Source organism: Lissotriton helveticus, chromosome 1_2 (genome assembly GCF_964261635.1).
Source record: "Lissotriton helveticus chromosome 1_2, aLisHel1.1, whole genome shotgun sequence".
NCBI lineage: Eukaryota > Metazoa > Chordata > Amphibia > Caudata > Salamandridae > Lissotriton > Lissotriton helveticus.
Window position 1 is genome coordinate 163,203,100 of NC_136058.1, and position 14,932 is coordinate 163,218,031.

The following is a 14,932-nucleotide window of genomic DNA, read 5'->3' on the forward strand; positions in this document are numbered from 1 at the left end:
GAAACATTTTGTACGGATAGATTAAAGGGGTCAACAGTTTAAGCAGATGGCTTCAATCCAGTAATATATCCAAATAAAATGGAGGACACCATAGGCAACCTTCGGTGTGATGAACTCAAAAATCACTCAGAAAAATCCATTGGGAATATTTTCTTGGTTTTGTGAATTTCTGTCCAGCTGTTTTTTGAATTAATAAACTAAAACCAATTGTTCCGTGCACTGTATGACAGTAAATGTTTGCAATCAACAGATAATTCTTCATAAAAAATGAAAATTGATGGGACTGCACATGTAGAAAGTCAATGCATAAGCATTTTTATGCTTGGCTCAAATGGTAAGGAACATTTATGGGCATGACCATCAAGGGTTATGAACATAACAATCAACTTGTGCAGGTGTTTTGCTTAGGTGCACCTAAATCTCTTTTCAGCCCAATGGTCACACCTACAATATTTAGCTAGCAAATTGTTTGATTGAAATCACGAACACTTTAATATTCCTGAACATTGCATAAAACACATCAACAAATTCAGCAAGGGCAAAGTGCTTACCTTGGCGGGTCTAAAAGTTGCCCCGCTTACATACACACACGCCACAAGTTATATTTGGTGCATGATCTGAATTTAGTAAACTTCAATTAAACACATCCCAATAATGTGGAGCTTCAGAAAGATGGCAACCTTAATGTGATGTACACAAAAACTATATATTTTAAGATAGTACACAACATCTGTGCGCAAACATCTGGATTCACAAACAATTAAAACCATGCTCCACACAGTGATTGTAGGTGTTAAGCATCTACAGGAACAATTTAAATTCTGTGCAAAAAACAAATTTAAGTTGGAGGTTTTGGGTGATGGGGATGTTACTAATGAATAATGGCAACAGCAAAACACATTAAAGACATGAAATGTATAAGTTAAGATATTAGCCTAACCTTATCACCTACCCTCTCTGTACTAATTGATCCTTAACCCCCACCCCCATACGTTACTCTTCAGCTCTCCACATTGCACATTACCAATAATGGTTTAATCTAAATAGACTTCAGATTTGCCAGGACAAAAACATGTCACACCACCATACTATACCAAAGTGCTGCCCTAAACTGGCCTATAAGGATCGTGACCTTATCATCCCAACAACAAATTAGCTTGTCATGGCCTCGATCTTAGACACTAAAAAAAACCAATAACGTTCCAGCACAAAGAATCAATTGTGGAATTACCATTTCAATCTGGTGTCACACCAGCTTTTAGTCACATTTATCATACAAACTCTTATTCACTTCTCATTCACAGGTGATGGCAGGGACTAGAGATAAAGGTTCAGTTAATACAGTAGATTGTGGGTGTTAAACCTGGTATCATTGGCGTGGGTTCCCCTGACTTTGTGCTTCTGAAACCCTGTTTTTTTATTGTTTTTGCTGACTTCGTTTTTGCTGGCTTTAGAAATCCAGGCATATTGCATTAACTTATAAGTCCCTAATAAAGTGCACTAACTGTGCCCAGGGTCTGTAAATCAAATGATACTATTTGGCCTGCAGCACTGATTGTGCCACCCACTTAAGTAGCCTGTTTAATATGTCTTAGGTCTGCCACTGCAGAGCCTGTGCGTGCAGTTATAAACTGCCAAGTCGACCTGGTAAGATAACGTACTTGCCAACCCCAAACCTTCCTTTTTATTACATATAGGTCATCCCTAAGGGAGGGCCAGGACAGCACATGGGCAGGTGCAGTGTATTTAAAAAGTAGGACATGTACGTCTAAGTTTGACATGTTCTGGGAGTGAAATACTCTAAAATTCATGTTTTACTATTGCCAGGCCTATGTCTCCTATAGGAAAACATTGGGATTGCCTTCTTACATCTTGTAAGTGTAATTTACAATTGGGTACCCCTAAATTAGGCGTCTCTAGAATCACAATTACAAAAACACCCAAATTATGGTGAAGAGGGCTTTTAAATTGCAATTCTGAAATTAAAGTGTTCCTGAAACCATTTGGTGCCTTCTGCCTGTATCTGGAATACACATCTGGGGTGGATGACAGCTAACTTCCTGCATTCCCTCTATACAGCCACATGCAAAGGAAGGGTAGGTCGTCTACATGCTGATGGAACATCCTGAGCAGGATGGGAGGGAGGAGCTGACACACCTGAAAGGTCTGTGTCCTGTCCCCATACAAAGGGTCTCATACCCCACGGTATTGAGTCTTGAGCGCCAGGACAGGATAAAAGGGACCCCTTGCACTTCAAAGCATCTCATTGAAGTCTCCCACACTTCTAAGACCCAACTGAGTATAAGTATTGCATCTCTGACACCACCAAATCAGAATACTTCTGGAACTGAGGACATTCTACCAGGAAGGACTACTGTGCTGTTGGAGGGACTGCCACTTTGCTGAACTGCCTTGTTGTGTTGGCCTACTGCCTGCTTGAGTCTTGCCTGAGAGTGAGAAGGACTCGACCTGCATCCCTGCATCCCAGAACCTAAGTATTTCCAAGGACTTGTTGGTTTGCCTCCTATTTCTGGAGTCTCAGGGATATCAAAGACTTCTCTCTTCAACCTGCAAACAGTACCTGGGCTCTGCTGCTGTGAGTCCTGCTCTGCCAAGTGGTGCCAATCCAGTCCTAGGGCCTTTGAAGTGAGTATGCAGTGCTGCATCTGCTAAGACCCACACATCAGCATATTTGCGCAGATCGGAGCTGACGCATCTTGTTGCTGCGGGAACCAGATGGATGCATTGCACTTGCAACTGCTGTATTGAAACTGCAGCATCCCCGCCACTGTGTGGAGAAGATCAGCACATTGCCTCTACAACATGGGGAAACCAGGTGCATTGCATTCAGAACCGCTGCACCTGCGATCCAACGCATCACTCACAGAACTGACGCTTCACCTCCGTTGGGTGGAGAAAGCCGGCATATCACCACTACTGCCTGGGGATCACCAATTCATCTTGTTGCTCCTGAGGAGGATGAAGGTGCTTATGCACAGCAGGCCCTGTGTGGGTCCTGTATACGGCCCACGCTCCATCGTGGTCGGCCTGAACCCTTGACATTGCCCCGGTCTAGAGCGACCAATTAACCCGTTTTGTGCTTACTGCTTCTGAGTGCTCTTTATGCATTTAATCTTTAAGAAGTCACATCTCAACTTCTCCTGATTGGAATTTTGTGGTTTTGGTATTGTTTCATTCATAAAATTATTCTCTATTTTTCTAAACTGGTGTGGAGTCTTTTTGTGGTATTTTCACTGTGTTATTGTTTGAAGTGTTGTACACATTGCCTCTTTAGTTAAGCCTGACTGCTCTTTGCCAAGCTACCAGAGGGTGAGCACAGGTTACTTTAAAGTGTGTTTCTGACTTTCCCTGACTAAGATTGTGGCTCCTGCTTTGGCAGGGTGCATACCTCTGCCATTCAGAAACCCAATTTCTAACGGTGGAAAATAAGATTAAGGTAGTATTTCAAACCTTGTGAAGTTGATTCTTTTGATGTTTCATGCTGTTCCCAGTATTAAAACCTTGCTACCCTCGACTTCCCTTTACCGTAAGGATTTTCCAGGAAGAATAAATTATAAATAGGACTAAATTGTATATATTTTTTTAAGGAATCAATTAGTTGTCCTGGGATATCTCCCATACTGCATAACTCGGTAATTACCATGTCTCAGCATTTCACTCAATTACATTCTGAAAATGCATGTCAGTTACTATACATGTAAAACATAGGCAGCAATATTTTCCACATGGATATATACTCTTAGTGATTTTAGTATTGATAGCACAATTTAACATGCTGTAAATATTGCAAGCATGAAAAATCACAGGCAATAAGTTCCATGTTCATTTTTTTGGCATGCAGAGTGTATAGTGCCTATGTAAAATATTGATTCTGTTGGAGGGAGAAAAGTTTCCGAATAATCAATTTTCTCTTTGCGGTATTTACCGGAGCGGGATCAGAGTTGGTATTTGCCATTTAACTCTTAATTAGGGCATACATTTATGGGTGCTGTGGCACATAAAAGATAACAAACCAATCAACAGTAAATACGATCAGTAATCTAGCATACGTACAACATACAAAAAAGATCAAAATTATAATTCTCAAATACTAATCGATTTTGCACAGTATCTCCAAATTTTTCAAGCACGATACTGCTGCCAAGAGATCTGGCTAAAATATCGCTTTTTCGCACAACAATCTATCCCTATTTTTAAATGGACACCTTTATATGCATACTCAAATCTCAAATAACCTTCTTGATATTTCTTGAAGAACTTTTCTATGTCATTCAGATTGTTATGTAAGAAAAATGAAGCTTTCTCAATCTGGAGAATGCAGACTGGAGCTTTATTGGTACACATCTGACAAGATATATATGGTGGCTGAATTTACAACCAATATGTTGAAACAATTCCTAGCTTGCTGTTGGAGGAAGAGTTGCTGACAATGCTGTGATTACGTGACAGGGGTACAGATGTTCTAAATCACAAGTAGAGCCAAAATCAGGAAACAGCTGCAGTGTGTGGGATGTAAGAAAAAGCAGTGGCTGTAGGACCACCCCTTTGCTCAACTGCGTGTTGGGGGGGTGGTGGGGGGGGGTAATGTCTGGTAAGGATTTAGAGCCGCAAATCATGCACTGTAGGAAAACTACCTGAGCCTTCTACACAGTGCGATCTTGCAGATGTTTTCCTGGTGGTTTCCATTTTCAATTCCACACACCTATATATAAAGTTTTCCTGGATATTGTCTACATACATCTATAGTGTAGATGGAAGAATGAGTGATTTATCTGATGCATTTAGATCTGTAATCAGAAGTGAGCCAGAGATAATAAAGAGATTAAAGTTTTTGGGAAATCATTGGTTTTCAATGGCCACTGCGCCTTGCATTGCTTTCAGACACTTTAGGATTTTATTAAACTTTTTGAGCTTGAGCAGAGAGGCATATTGATGTTGTCACCTATATACATGCAGCACTGAGGCAAGTTTCCAAGTCCCACAGTGCATATTCATAATCCCATCTCATGTTAGAGACTGGGAGGAAGTACCCTGTAAGCTGTCTTTCATGAAAACAAAGGACACCTGTTTGTGAAGCTATCAACATCTCTTTCTTGGCCCAAAAGCAAAACATTTTGACTGATGCTATGGCTTTTCCTGGGTGTAAATACGGTCAGTTTTTTGTGCCAACATCGTTTACTGTTGTATTTTAATAGCAGATTTATTGGGGTACTAACATATGACAAGAATATTTGTGCATATTTGGGTAACCAGCTGGACCTTAATCACAGCGGTTGCTCCACTCGCGCTTTGCCTCCTTACAGACGCTTCGCTTCCAGCCACCTGATTGCCCTGATTGCTGCCTGATTATCCTGATTGAGCGCCTCGTAGTGCACGCAGCGCTTGGTATCGTTAATATTTATTTTATGCCAGCTTGCCATATTACAGCGTTTGTATCGCGCCTGACATCATTTTAGTGCCTACTTAATTTATGCTCATTGGCCTGCATTGCGGGGAAGGTTAAAAGCGCCTGCACTGTGTTTGAAATATTTTAACATTTGGTGTACCTTATCTCGCACTCCGGCTGTGCCCCAGTTTCGTTTCTGCTACCGGGCTGCCATTTGGTGGAGTGTTTGTTTACATTGTTTGTGCCCGTGTCTCCTCCCAGCTCCCGCCTCCCAGCTGCCCCGCCCACGCTCCGCCCCCTCCACTCTCCATTTATGTCCAATGACCCAACGCGCAGCGTCCACGCGCTGCGGCCGCGCCGAAGGTGCGCCAAAGGTAAGCCCGTCTACGCCCGTCCGCGCCTGGACCGTGCCCAGCGCCCGTCCCCCTGCTCTATGCCGCTCCCAACCCCCCAGAGTAACTTATGATGCCGCTACTCTCCTCGCCCTCAACCCCGGACGCACCCCACTTTGCTGCGAAGCTACCCCAGGACGTACCCACGGCCCATTCGCCTGCCTCTCCTGCAAGTTCAACTGCTTCAGGACCATCACCAAACACACTTCCTCCATGCACAGCTCCGACCCAACGACTTGAAATGCATCCTACTGAACACCCGCTCGGTCCACAGACATGCAACCGAACTCTGGGACCTAATCGACACTGCGTCACCTGACATAGCCTTCCTTACTGAAACATGGATGAATGCTTCTTCTGCCCCCGACATCGCCATAGCCATACCGGACACTTACAAGATCATTCGAAAAGACCGCACCGACCAAACTGGTGGAGGCATCGCCATCGTCCATAGAAACACCATCAAAATTACATCCAGCTCTGACGACAATCTTGCAACCGCCGAACACCTTCACTTTCAGATCCACACCGACCCCAGGCCCACACTTAGAGGAACCCTCATTTACAGGCCCCCAGGCACCCGATCTCAATTCAGCGACGACATCACTGACTTCGTCAGCCCGCACGCCCTCGCCTCCGAGAACTACATTCTTCTAGGAGACCTCAACTACCACCTTGACAACATTCTCGACAACAACACCACCACCCTTCTGGACAACCTGTCCAATCTCGGACTCAAACAACTTGTTGACACCCCCACTCACATAGCCGGACACACGCTTGACCCTATCTTCACCTCCAGCAAGCACATCTCCTTCGATCACACTACAGCTCTCCACTGGACGGATCACAGCTGTGTTCACTTCAGCTACAAAACAACCCTGACCCACAACCGTCCACAACCCATTCCCTGAAGAAAATGGAACAAAATCACCACCGACCAACTCCTCACATCACTCAGCCAAAACACTCCCACCCTAGCAACGGACCCAGACCTAGCGGCCACCAACCTCAGGCATTGGATTACCCACAGTGCGGACGAACTAGCACCCCTGAAAAAACACCAGTCGAAATCATCCAGCAAAAAAGCTCCCTGGTTCAATGATGACCTTAAAAAATCCAAGAAGACATGCCGCACCCTGGAGAAGAATTGGAGAAAAGAACCAACCTCAGACAACATGGCCTCCCTCAAGACAGCAACCCGCAAACACCACCAACTGATTCGATCCGCCAAGAAATCAGCATTAAAGGACCGTCTCGACAACAATTCTCATAACAGCAAGGAACTCTTCAATATCGTCAAAGAATTCACCAACCCCCCCGCAGCACCAACAACATCACTAACTCCCAAGACCTCTGCGATGCGCTATCCTCCTTCTTCTACAACAAAATTGCCGACATCCACAACAGCTTCAAGAATACTCCCAATGACCAACTCACCCCACCCCCTTCAGATCCCACCCCTCCAACTAACTACCTCAACTCCTGGAACCCAATCACCATTGAAGACACCATTCGCCTCATGAACTCAATCCACTCTGGCTCACCTTCTGACCCCTGTCCCCACTACATCTTCAACAAAGCTGACTCCATCATCGCTCCCCAACTCCGCGATGTCATCAACTGCTCCTTCAACTCCGCCACCTTTCCAGAAATATGGAAACACGCCGAACTCAGCGCCCTTCTGAAAAAACCAACAGCAGACCCCTCAGAACTGAAAAACTACCGACCCATTTCCCTCCTCCCTTTCCCGGCCAAGGTCATTGAGAAAGCCGTCAATAGCCAACTCGCAGCCTTCCTTGAATCCAACAACTCCCTGGATCCCTCACAGAACGGCTTTCGAGCCAAACACAGCACCGAAACCGCCCTCATTGCGGCGACCGACGACATCCGAGCACTCCTGGACAACGGTGAAACAGTGGCCCTCATTCTACTCGACCTCTCCGCCGCCTTCGACACGGTCTGTCACAACACCCTCATACAACGCCTCAACAACATCGGCATACAAGGAAAAGCCTTGGACTGGATCATCTCGTTCCTAGCCGGGAGAACCCAGAGAGTCCGACTCCCCCCTTTCTACTCAGAGCCCACCGAAGTCATCTGCGGCGTAACCTCAAGGCTCCTCACTCAGTCCCACCCTCTTCAACGTCTACATGAGTCCCCTCGCCTCCATCGCACGTCAACACAATCTCAACATCATCTCCTACGCCGACGACACCCAGCTAATCCTTTCCCTCACCAAAGACCCCAACACCGCCAAAAACAACCTTCACGAAGGTATGAAAGAAGTAGCCGAATGGATGAAACAGAGCCGCTTAAAACTCAACTCTGACAAAACGGAGGTGCTCATCCTAGGATCCTCCCCCTCAGCTTGGGACGACTCCTGGTGGCCTTCCGCTTTGGGATCTGCGCCCACACCCACAGACCATGAACGTAACCTTGGCTTCATTCTAGACTCCTCCCTCTCGATGTCCAGACAAGTCAACGCCGTATCGTCCTCCTGCTTCAACGTCCTCCGCATTCTCAAAAAGATCTTCCGCTGGATCCCCCTCGAAACAAGAAAGACTGTCACCCATGCACTGGTCACGAGTCGACTGGACTATGGCAACACACTCTACGCCGGAATTACAACAAAATTGCAGAAAAAGCTCCAGCGCATCCAAAACGCATCAGCGAGACTCATATTAGACATCCCGCGCCGAGAGCACATCACCGGTCACTTAAAAAACCTCCACTGGCTTCCCGTCAACAAAAGAATTACCTTCCGCCTTCTTACCCACGCACACAAGGCCCTCTATAAGCTAGGACCCGAGTGCCTCAACACCCGACTGTCCTTCTACAATCCCACCCGCCAACTAAGATCATGCAATCAAGCCCTCGCCGCAGTCCCGCGCATCCGAAAAACCACCATGGGTGGCAGATCCTTCTCCTTCCTGGCTGCCAAGACCTGGAACTCACTCCCCACCCACCTCCGCCTTACTCAGAATCACATCTCCTTCAGAAAAGAACTGAAAACATGGCTATTCGATAAACAGTAATCCCCTCCCCCCAGCGCCTTGAGACCCTCTGGGTGAGTAGTGCGCTTTATAAATGCATGAACTTGAACTTGAACTTGCATGTGTAAGTAGGCAGTCTGCAGCAGTAGATCAGCAGCACCAAAATACCACTTAATATTAACAGGAATAAACACAATACTGCAATAACACAACATATACAGCACAATACAAAGCACCTAGAAAAGAGCAACATATTGACAGCACAAAACCAGTCGCCTATTGGCTACTATAAAGAATATCTGTCAGGCTCGGCAATGGTCAGCCTGACATTCACTCTTTATTTTCAGGTCAGGCAGCCAAGAGTTAAGCATGTGCTAAACGTGCAGCCTCCTGGCTGCCTGAGCTGAACTTTGCTGGGCTGAAGAAGTCACAGCTCCTGTGGGCATAACATCTTCTGCCTGGCAAAGCACCTCAAGGGCCTCCCCTTGCATCACTGATTGCCTCGGACCTGGGTAGTTCTATGCCGTGATGTGCCCAGGGCTGAGTGTCAATTACTCACACCTTGTCACAGAGTGGGGTGGAGTCAGCAGGCTCACTGACCCCATCCCAATTTGTGATGAGTGAGGGACTGTTGCCTTCTCTCATAGGCTGATCTAAGGACAGCCAATGACAGGCAGCAGTCCCAACCCTCGTGGGATCTCCAAGGCAGAGTTGTGCAGGTAAATGTAATTTTATTTTTAATGTTTGCTGCATTTGTGCGTGCATGAATATGTGGGAGTGTGTGTTGCGAGTGGATGCGTGAAAGCATGAGTATGAGTGTTCATCTTTGCGGTTGTTCCCCAAACCCCCCTTGCCAAAAGTATAGACAGCCACTGCACAAAATACATTAGACTAATTATCAATATAACAGAGGATACTAACACAGCACAATACTACACCAACACAGAAGAACAAATACTTGCAATTGTGTGGTGTTAGTTTTTTTTTTTCCTCTTTTATGTTTTTGCTATGGTGTTATGTTAATATGTGGTATATTATTGTGTTGTGCTCTGTAATTATTTTGGAAAACTAAATAAATGTTGCTACATTTCCACAGCCGCAGCCGGTAGTGGGAGTACCGGCCGGGCGGTGACGTGGGGAGGGGGAGGGGCAGGGTGGGGGGGGGAGTAATGTATGGATTACGGACTTTAAAAGGTAAGTAGCCATAAAAATAAATAAAACGAATTTAGTTGCACACACTGCATCACCAAATGCGATGCAGTGTGTGCAACGAAATTCGTTTTATTTATTTTTATGGTTACTTATCTTTTAAAGTCCGTAATCCATACATTACTACCCCCCCACCCTGTCCCTCCCCCTTCTCATGTCACCGCCCGGCCGGTACTCCCACTACCGGCCGCGGCTGCATTTCCAGCCACAAAAAGCGCATTCCTTTAAAGTTTCACAACAATCTACAACTATCTAAGGCAATCTCTTCAACTATTTAATACATCAGTCAACCCGAAACTGTTGCAGATATTATGGGCCTGATTCACAACGGTATTGTCATCTGTAGATGTATGTTTAGGGCACAAAATACAACCATTTACACCTGTGAGGAATTCATAAAAGGATTACTGGCAGACTTCATTGAATTACTATTGGTCTTCGGCTCGGGCTTTTCACGCTGGAGCGGGCCTTTAATGGTCGGTGGAGCCTGCTATGTTGGGCTCCAAGGCTATATTATATCACAGCCAATGCACGGTAAGTGGGTTTTTCAAGATGTGGCTAGGTTTGCAAGTTTAGAAAAAGCCTACTAATGTGTATGCTTGTGGGCATTCACAAAATACAACCGATTCCCTTTCTATTTAATTCTGCTCTGTGTAGATTTCTGCACTTGGAGCCCGTGGTGTATGCCACATGACATTACCAGTACTACAGTGGAAACCTGTGACTAAGTATAGCTTTCCAAGCATGCTACTTGGATCGTTTATGAATTGAAAATATAAAGGTAGGTTCAAGCAGAGAAGTACATTTCCACAAGCACTTTAACATTCTTTCTTGCTTCGCTTCCATGTCTTGAATTTCCACTTCGAGTGCTCCCTTCATGCTTTCCAGTTTTGAAAGAGTCTCGAGCCAGTACGTGGAACGTCAGAGACAGTACAAAGAACGTGAGTCACCATGACGTGTCTGAAAGGAAGTCTGCCTTTTGTAGGAAAACACTGCTCTGTTCTGCGCACGCCAAGCACATCCAGTTCAATAACACAAAAAAGTACGATAATGAAAAACTGGGTTGCCTTGGACACAGCGGGCTAATTTATTACAAAATTACACTTTAAGAAACACAAATAGCTGCATATTGTCTTTGTATATGTGCAATAAAAACTGAACTGAACAAAAGCCAGCTTTTGTGAGTTCTACAGATATCCTGTGAAGTTTCCACACTTGGAACTTGTGAAAAGCTCTGAAAGAAGTGCAGGATCGTTGAAAGATTAAAGCGCTGCTGTCTTTTGTCATCTTGAGGCCTGTTCCATCGCCAGAACAAAAAGCATGTGTATAATTGATTGCACATTCAAAGACGATTCCTGGAATATGTGTAGATATAAATATAGATGCATGACTTTCCATATGGGTCCCTGAAAGAAATGAAGATGAAAAGGCATTATTACATTATTATTGCATCATGCTGGCATGTTATGCACATCGCTGGTTGCCTACTTGTTAAGACCCTGAGCTTTCTGTATCGTCCGAAAGGAGGGACACACAGATGACTCAAGTCAGAATTTAAAATACCTATACAGGGTATTACAGGCACATGCGCACACATACATTTGTACAGGCTATTTGGAATTGAAATTCTACATTTTACCTCAAACCGAGTTGTGATGCTCACCTCAAAAAGCAGGTGGTTTGGCAGCTATTGTGAGAGTATTGGGCACCAACTATACCAGTCCTCACCAATATCTCAATGCAACAGCTCCACTTCTTCTACATCTAATAACACTACGCAAATACCATCCACCAATCCACCATGAGTATCAATTACATCCTCAGTACCATGCCACCGCCAATAACTCTATGAAGGCTGCTGTCACCAGCAGTACCACTGCCAATTACAACACCACCAATACCACCACCACCTCCACCCCTAAAAGCTTCACCTCTAATCCCACCACTATGAATAACACTACAATAAATAGCAGTATGAGTATCAATACAATCACCTGTAAGTACCATTCCTCCACCAATAACACTGTTAAGGCAGCCACCAGGACCACCCCTAATAGCAACACCACCAATACCACCATTACTGCCACTAAAACCTCCACTACTAATCACACCATCACCAATACCAACACTACCACCAATAGCTCCACCACCAATACCACGAACTATTGAGAATGTATACATTGGCCCACTATAAATGTATTTATTTATTTGATTTATTTGTGGGTTTCTAACGCGCTAGAATCGACTCCCGAAGGAGTATCTCTGCGCTATAGACCACTGGGGAACCCGTCCTGGCTTTCTCTGTGAGATGGTCCCTACTGGGTATCTCCAAGGTGAAACCAGGCATCCCCGGCGTATGTGGGGGGCCGTTGTGGAGATGAGGCAAGCTAATGCCCAGAGTTGCCGAGTGTGATCCCTGGTTAGAGTAGGCACCGAGGCGAGAATTATCGAGTCTGCTGACCCCGATCCACGACCCTGCCGCGTCGGGAATTGAACCCTGGTCCCGGGCCGTCCTCTGCTTCTGGGTCTGCCGCCTCTAACCAGTGAGCCACACCACTCCACAAATGAACAGAATGAAATCAGACAAATGAAAAGTCTTAAACTGTGGGCTAATGAAGTAGTTCAACAATGAGGCACAACTAATGACAGTAACAAAAACAAATCAGCACCGAATTGAGCAACAATCAAATTCTGCATGAAACAGACATATTATCGGCAGGCTGTGCAGGGCTAAGATATCCAAAGGAATACTGTTACAAATAAAAAATATGTTAGTGTTTTATAACCAAACAATTGCCATCCCGTGCTCCTGAAAAACACCAGACATTCCACAGATTTTTCAAAACCAGACACTTCCCTCTGGAAATGATGGCTTTCTTCTACATCTTTTTTGGGCCATCCAGTCATTTAGTGCCAATACTCCAGTGTGGTAGTACCAAGATAACAGCAAAAATATAACATGATGAGAAGAGAATGGTATCCTAGAGCATATTCAATTTGAGTACATGAGACTGGTTGGGATAACCTACTACTGACTAGCGATGAAGGGATTTGGCACTCTTGATAATGTGGAGATCTTGCGTCAATGATGCTCAACATTAATCACACCTTTCTGCTTAACCCCTTGTGCGCTGCACTAATTTTCCCGCTATGCAGGCAAATTAGCGAGTGGGCGGGATTCGGCCAGCCCCAGGCCATCCTCCGTACATGCCCACCGTCACGTGGGACGGCTAGGTGCCTTCCGCAGCACCGAAGGGGTTAACCAACTAAAAAGGTAGTGGGAAAGCCCAACTTAGCCTTGCACTTCTTCACTTTTCTTAATGAGAGGTCACACTTTTGAAGCTGTGGTCTTTATTCCCTTTCTCCCTCTACAATAGTGTATGTCCTCCAAGAATCACCGTCACACATTTACTAATTAACATGGACATATGAATCTTGATCCAATTGATTAATAAGGAAGCGATAAATAATTCCACTCCTGTGCTAATTATATCCAGATTTATCTTTGGGTTGCCAGATTCACCACATTGCTTTACATTTGTGATCTTGAGCACATTTAAGATCACAAACTGACTTGGTGCCAGAAGTCACACATCTACTTGTCCCCTGGACTATGCACTCCACCTCCAAACCTATTTGCTCTTTCAAAAACATTTCTAAAACATGTAAAGTATTTGAGAGTCTGAGATACATCATATTCCTCAAACTGGCAACTTAATTTGGAGCTGTTGGTGTAAGGTACCCTGCTTTGGAGAATTCTATGCCTTTGAAATGCAGACTTCCGCTAAGTTTAAAAGAGTTTTAATCTTTTACAATCCTGGACTTATACAAATGCCCCTTGTAGTGACCATCTGGGTTTTCTCTGGACACACCTGTAGTATGTTGGAAATACAGCAATTTGTGTACTTTCTGGCCCTCTTACAAATGGAGAATGTCGTATTTAAGAAGTGTAGCTCATCAGTGATCTGAAAAGGCCACAATAAGGTCAGATCTTATCTCTGCTCAATAAATGTGTTCTTGAAATGGATATATCGGATCTAAGCAGAATATTAGACGTGTCCACCTAGAAGAACTTTGGGGCATATTATCAAGGGGCTTTATCTCCGCTTTTTTGGCTTTAAAAGCCAAGAAAGCGGAGATAAAATTATCTCCCTATTACCAAGCTGTCGCTAACACCAGTTAGCGACAGCTAATAGGAGATAGTGACCATCTTGGGCCCCGCTTTGCATGTCAGTGATATTTATCACTAATGACATGCAAAGTGGGCGTGCCAAGATGTTAGCGACTGAAAACAGTCGCTAACATCGCTATCTCCTATTACCAACTTTTGGAGATATTCGCTGTTAGAAACGGGACCTCTGGCTGGCCAAGGCTTGCGCCAAGGTCAGTCAGGGATCACCATTTCCAAGGTCAGGGCAAGGGAGTCACACACCAAGATAACCCCCGCTCACCCTCTAGGTAACGTGGCGCGAGCAGCAAGGCTAATCTCAGAGGCGATGTGTAAAGCGTTTGCGCGCGCACCCCAGCGACAACAACCAAAGGCCCACCACAAAGGAAACTCCACACAAGGTTATATCAAAAATAGCCTTTGTATTATAATAATAAGAACACATTAGATAACACACACACTTTACAATGTGCCAACAGGCACGGGCAAGATTTACAAGGGATTATGTACAGGACAGGGCCACCTGGACCACTGTCAGGGGTATGCACTTGTTAGAAATAATACTTGTAGGTATAACACTTTAGCACATAAACATACAATGACTGTAACACAGAAATAGTAAATGTAGCATACAACCAGTAACTACTGGTAAAGGGAAAATACCTCCTACGCCACCCTAGTCTCTGTAGGGAAATCACGCAGGGAGCTAGGACCTTATCAGCAGGACCTATGGAAGGAAAACCTATCACCTCCTACGCCA

General features: G+C 44.9%; 1 protein-coding gene across 1 annotated transcript in view; it reads right to left on the reverse strand.

Moving 5' to 3' along the window:
• Positions 1–11,055: 11,055 nt before the first annotated feature.
• The window catches only part of PODN (podocan), a 385,969-nt gene continuing 382,092 nt past the window's right edge, over positions 11,056–14,932 (reverse strand). The window contains exon 11 of the mRNA XM_078673459.1: positions 11,056–11,410. The gene's annotated coding sequence lies outside the window, so the exon portion shown is untranslated. The remainder of the gene's footprint in view (positions 11,411–14,932) is intronic.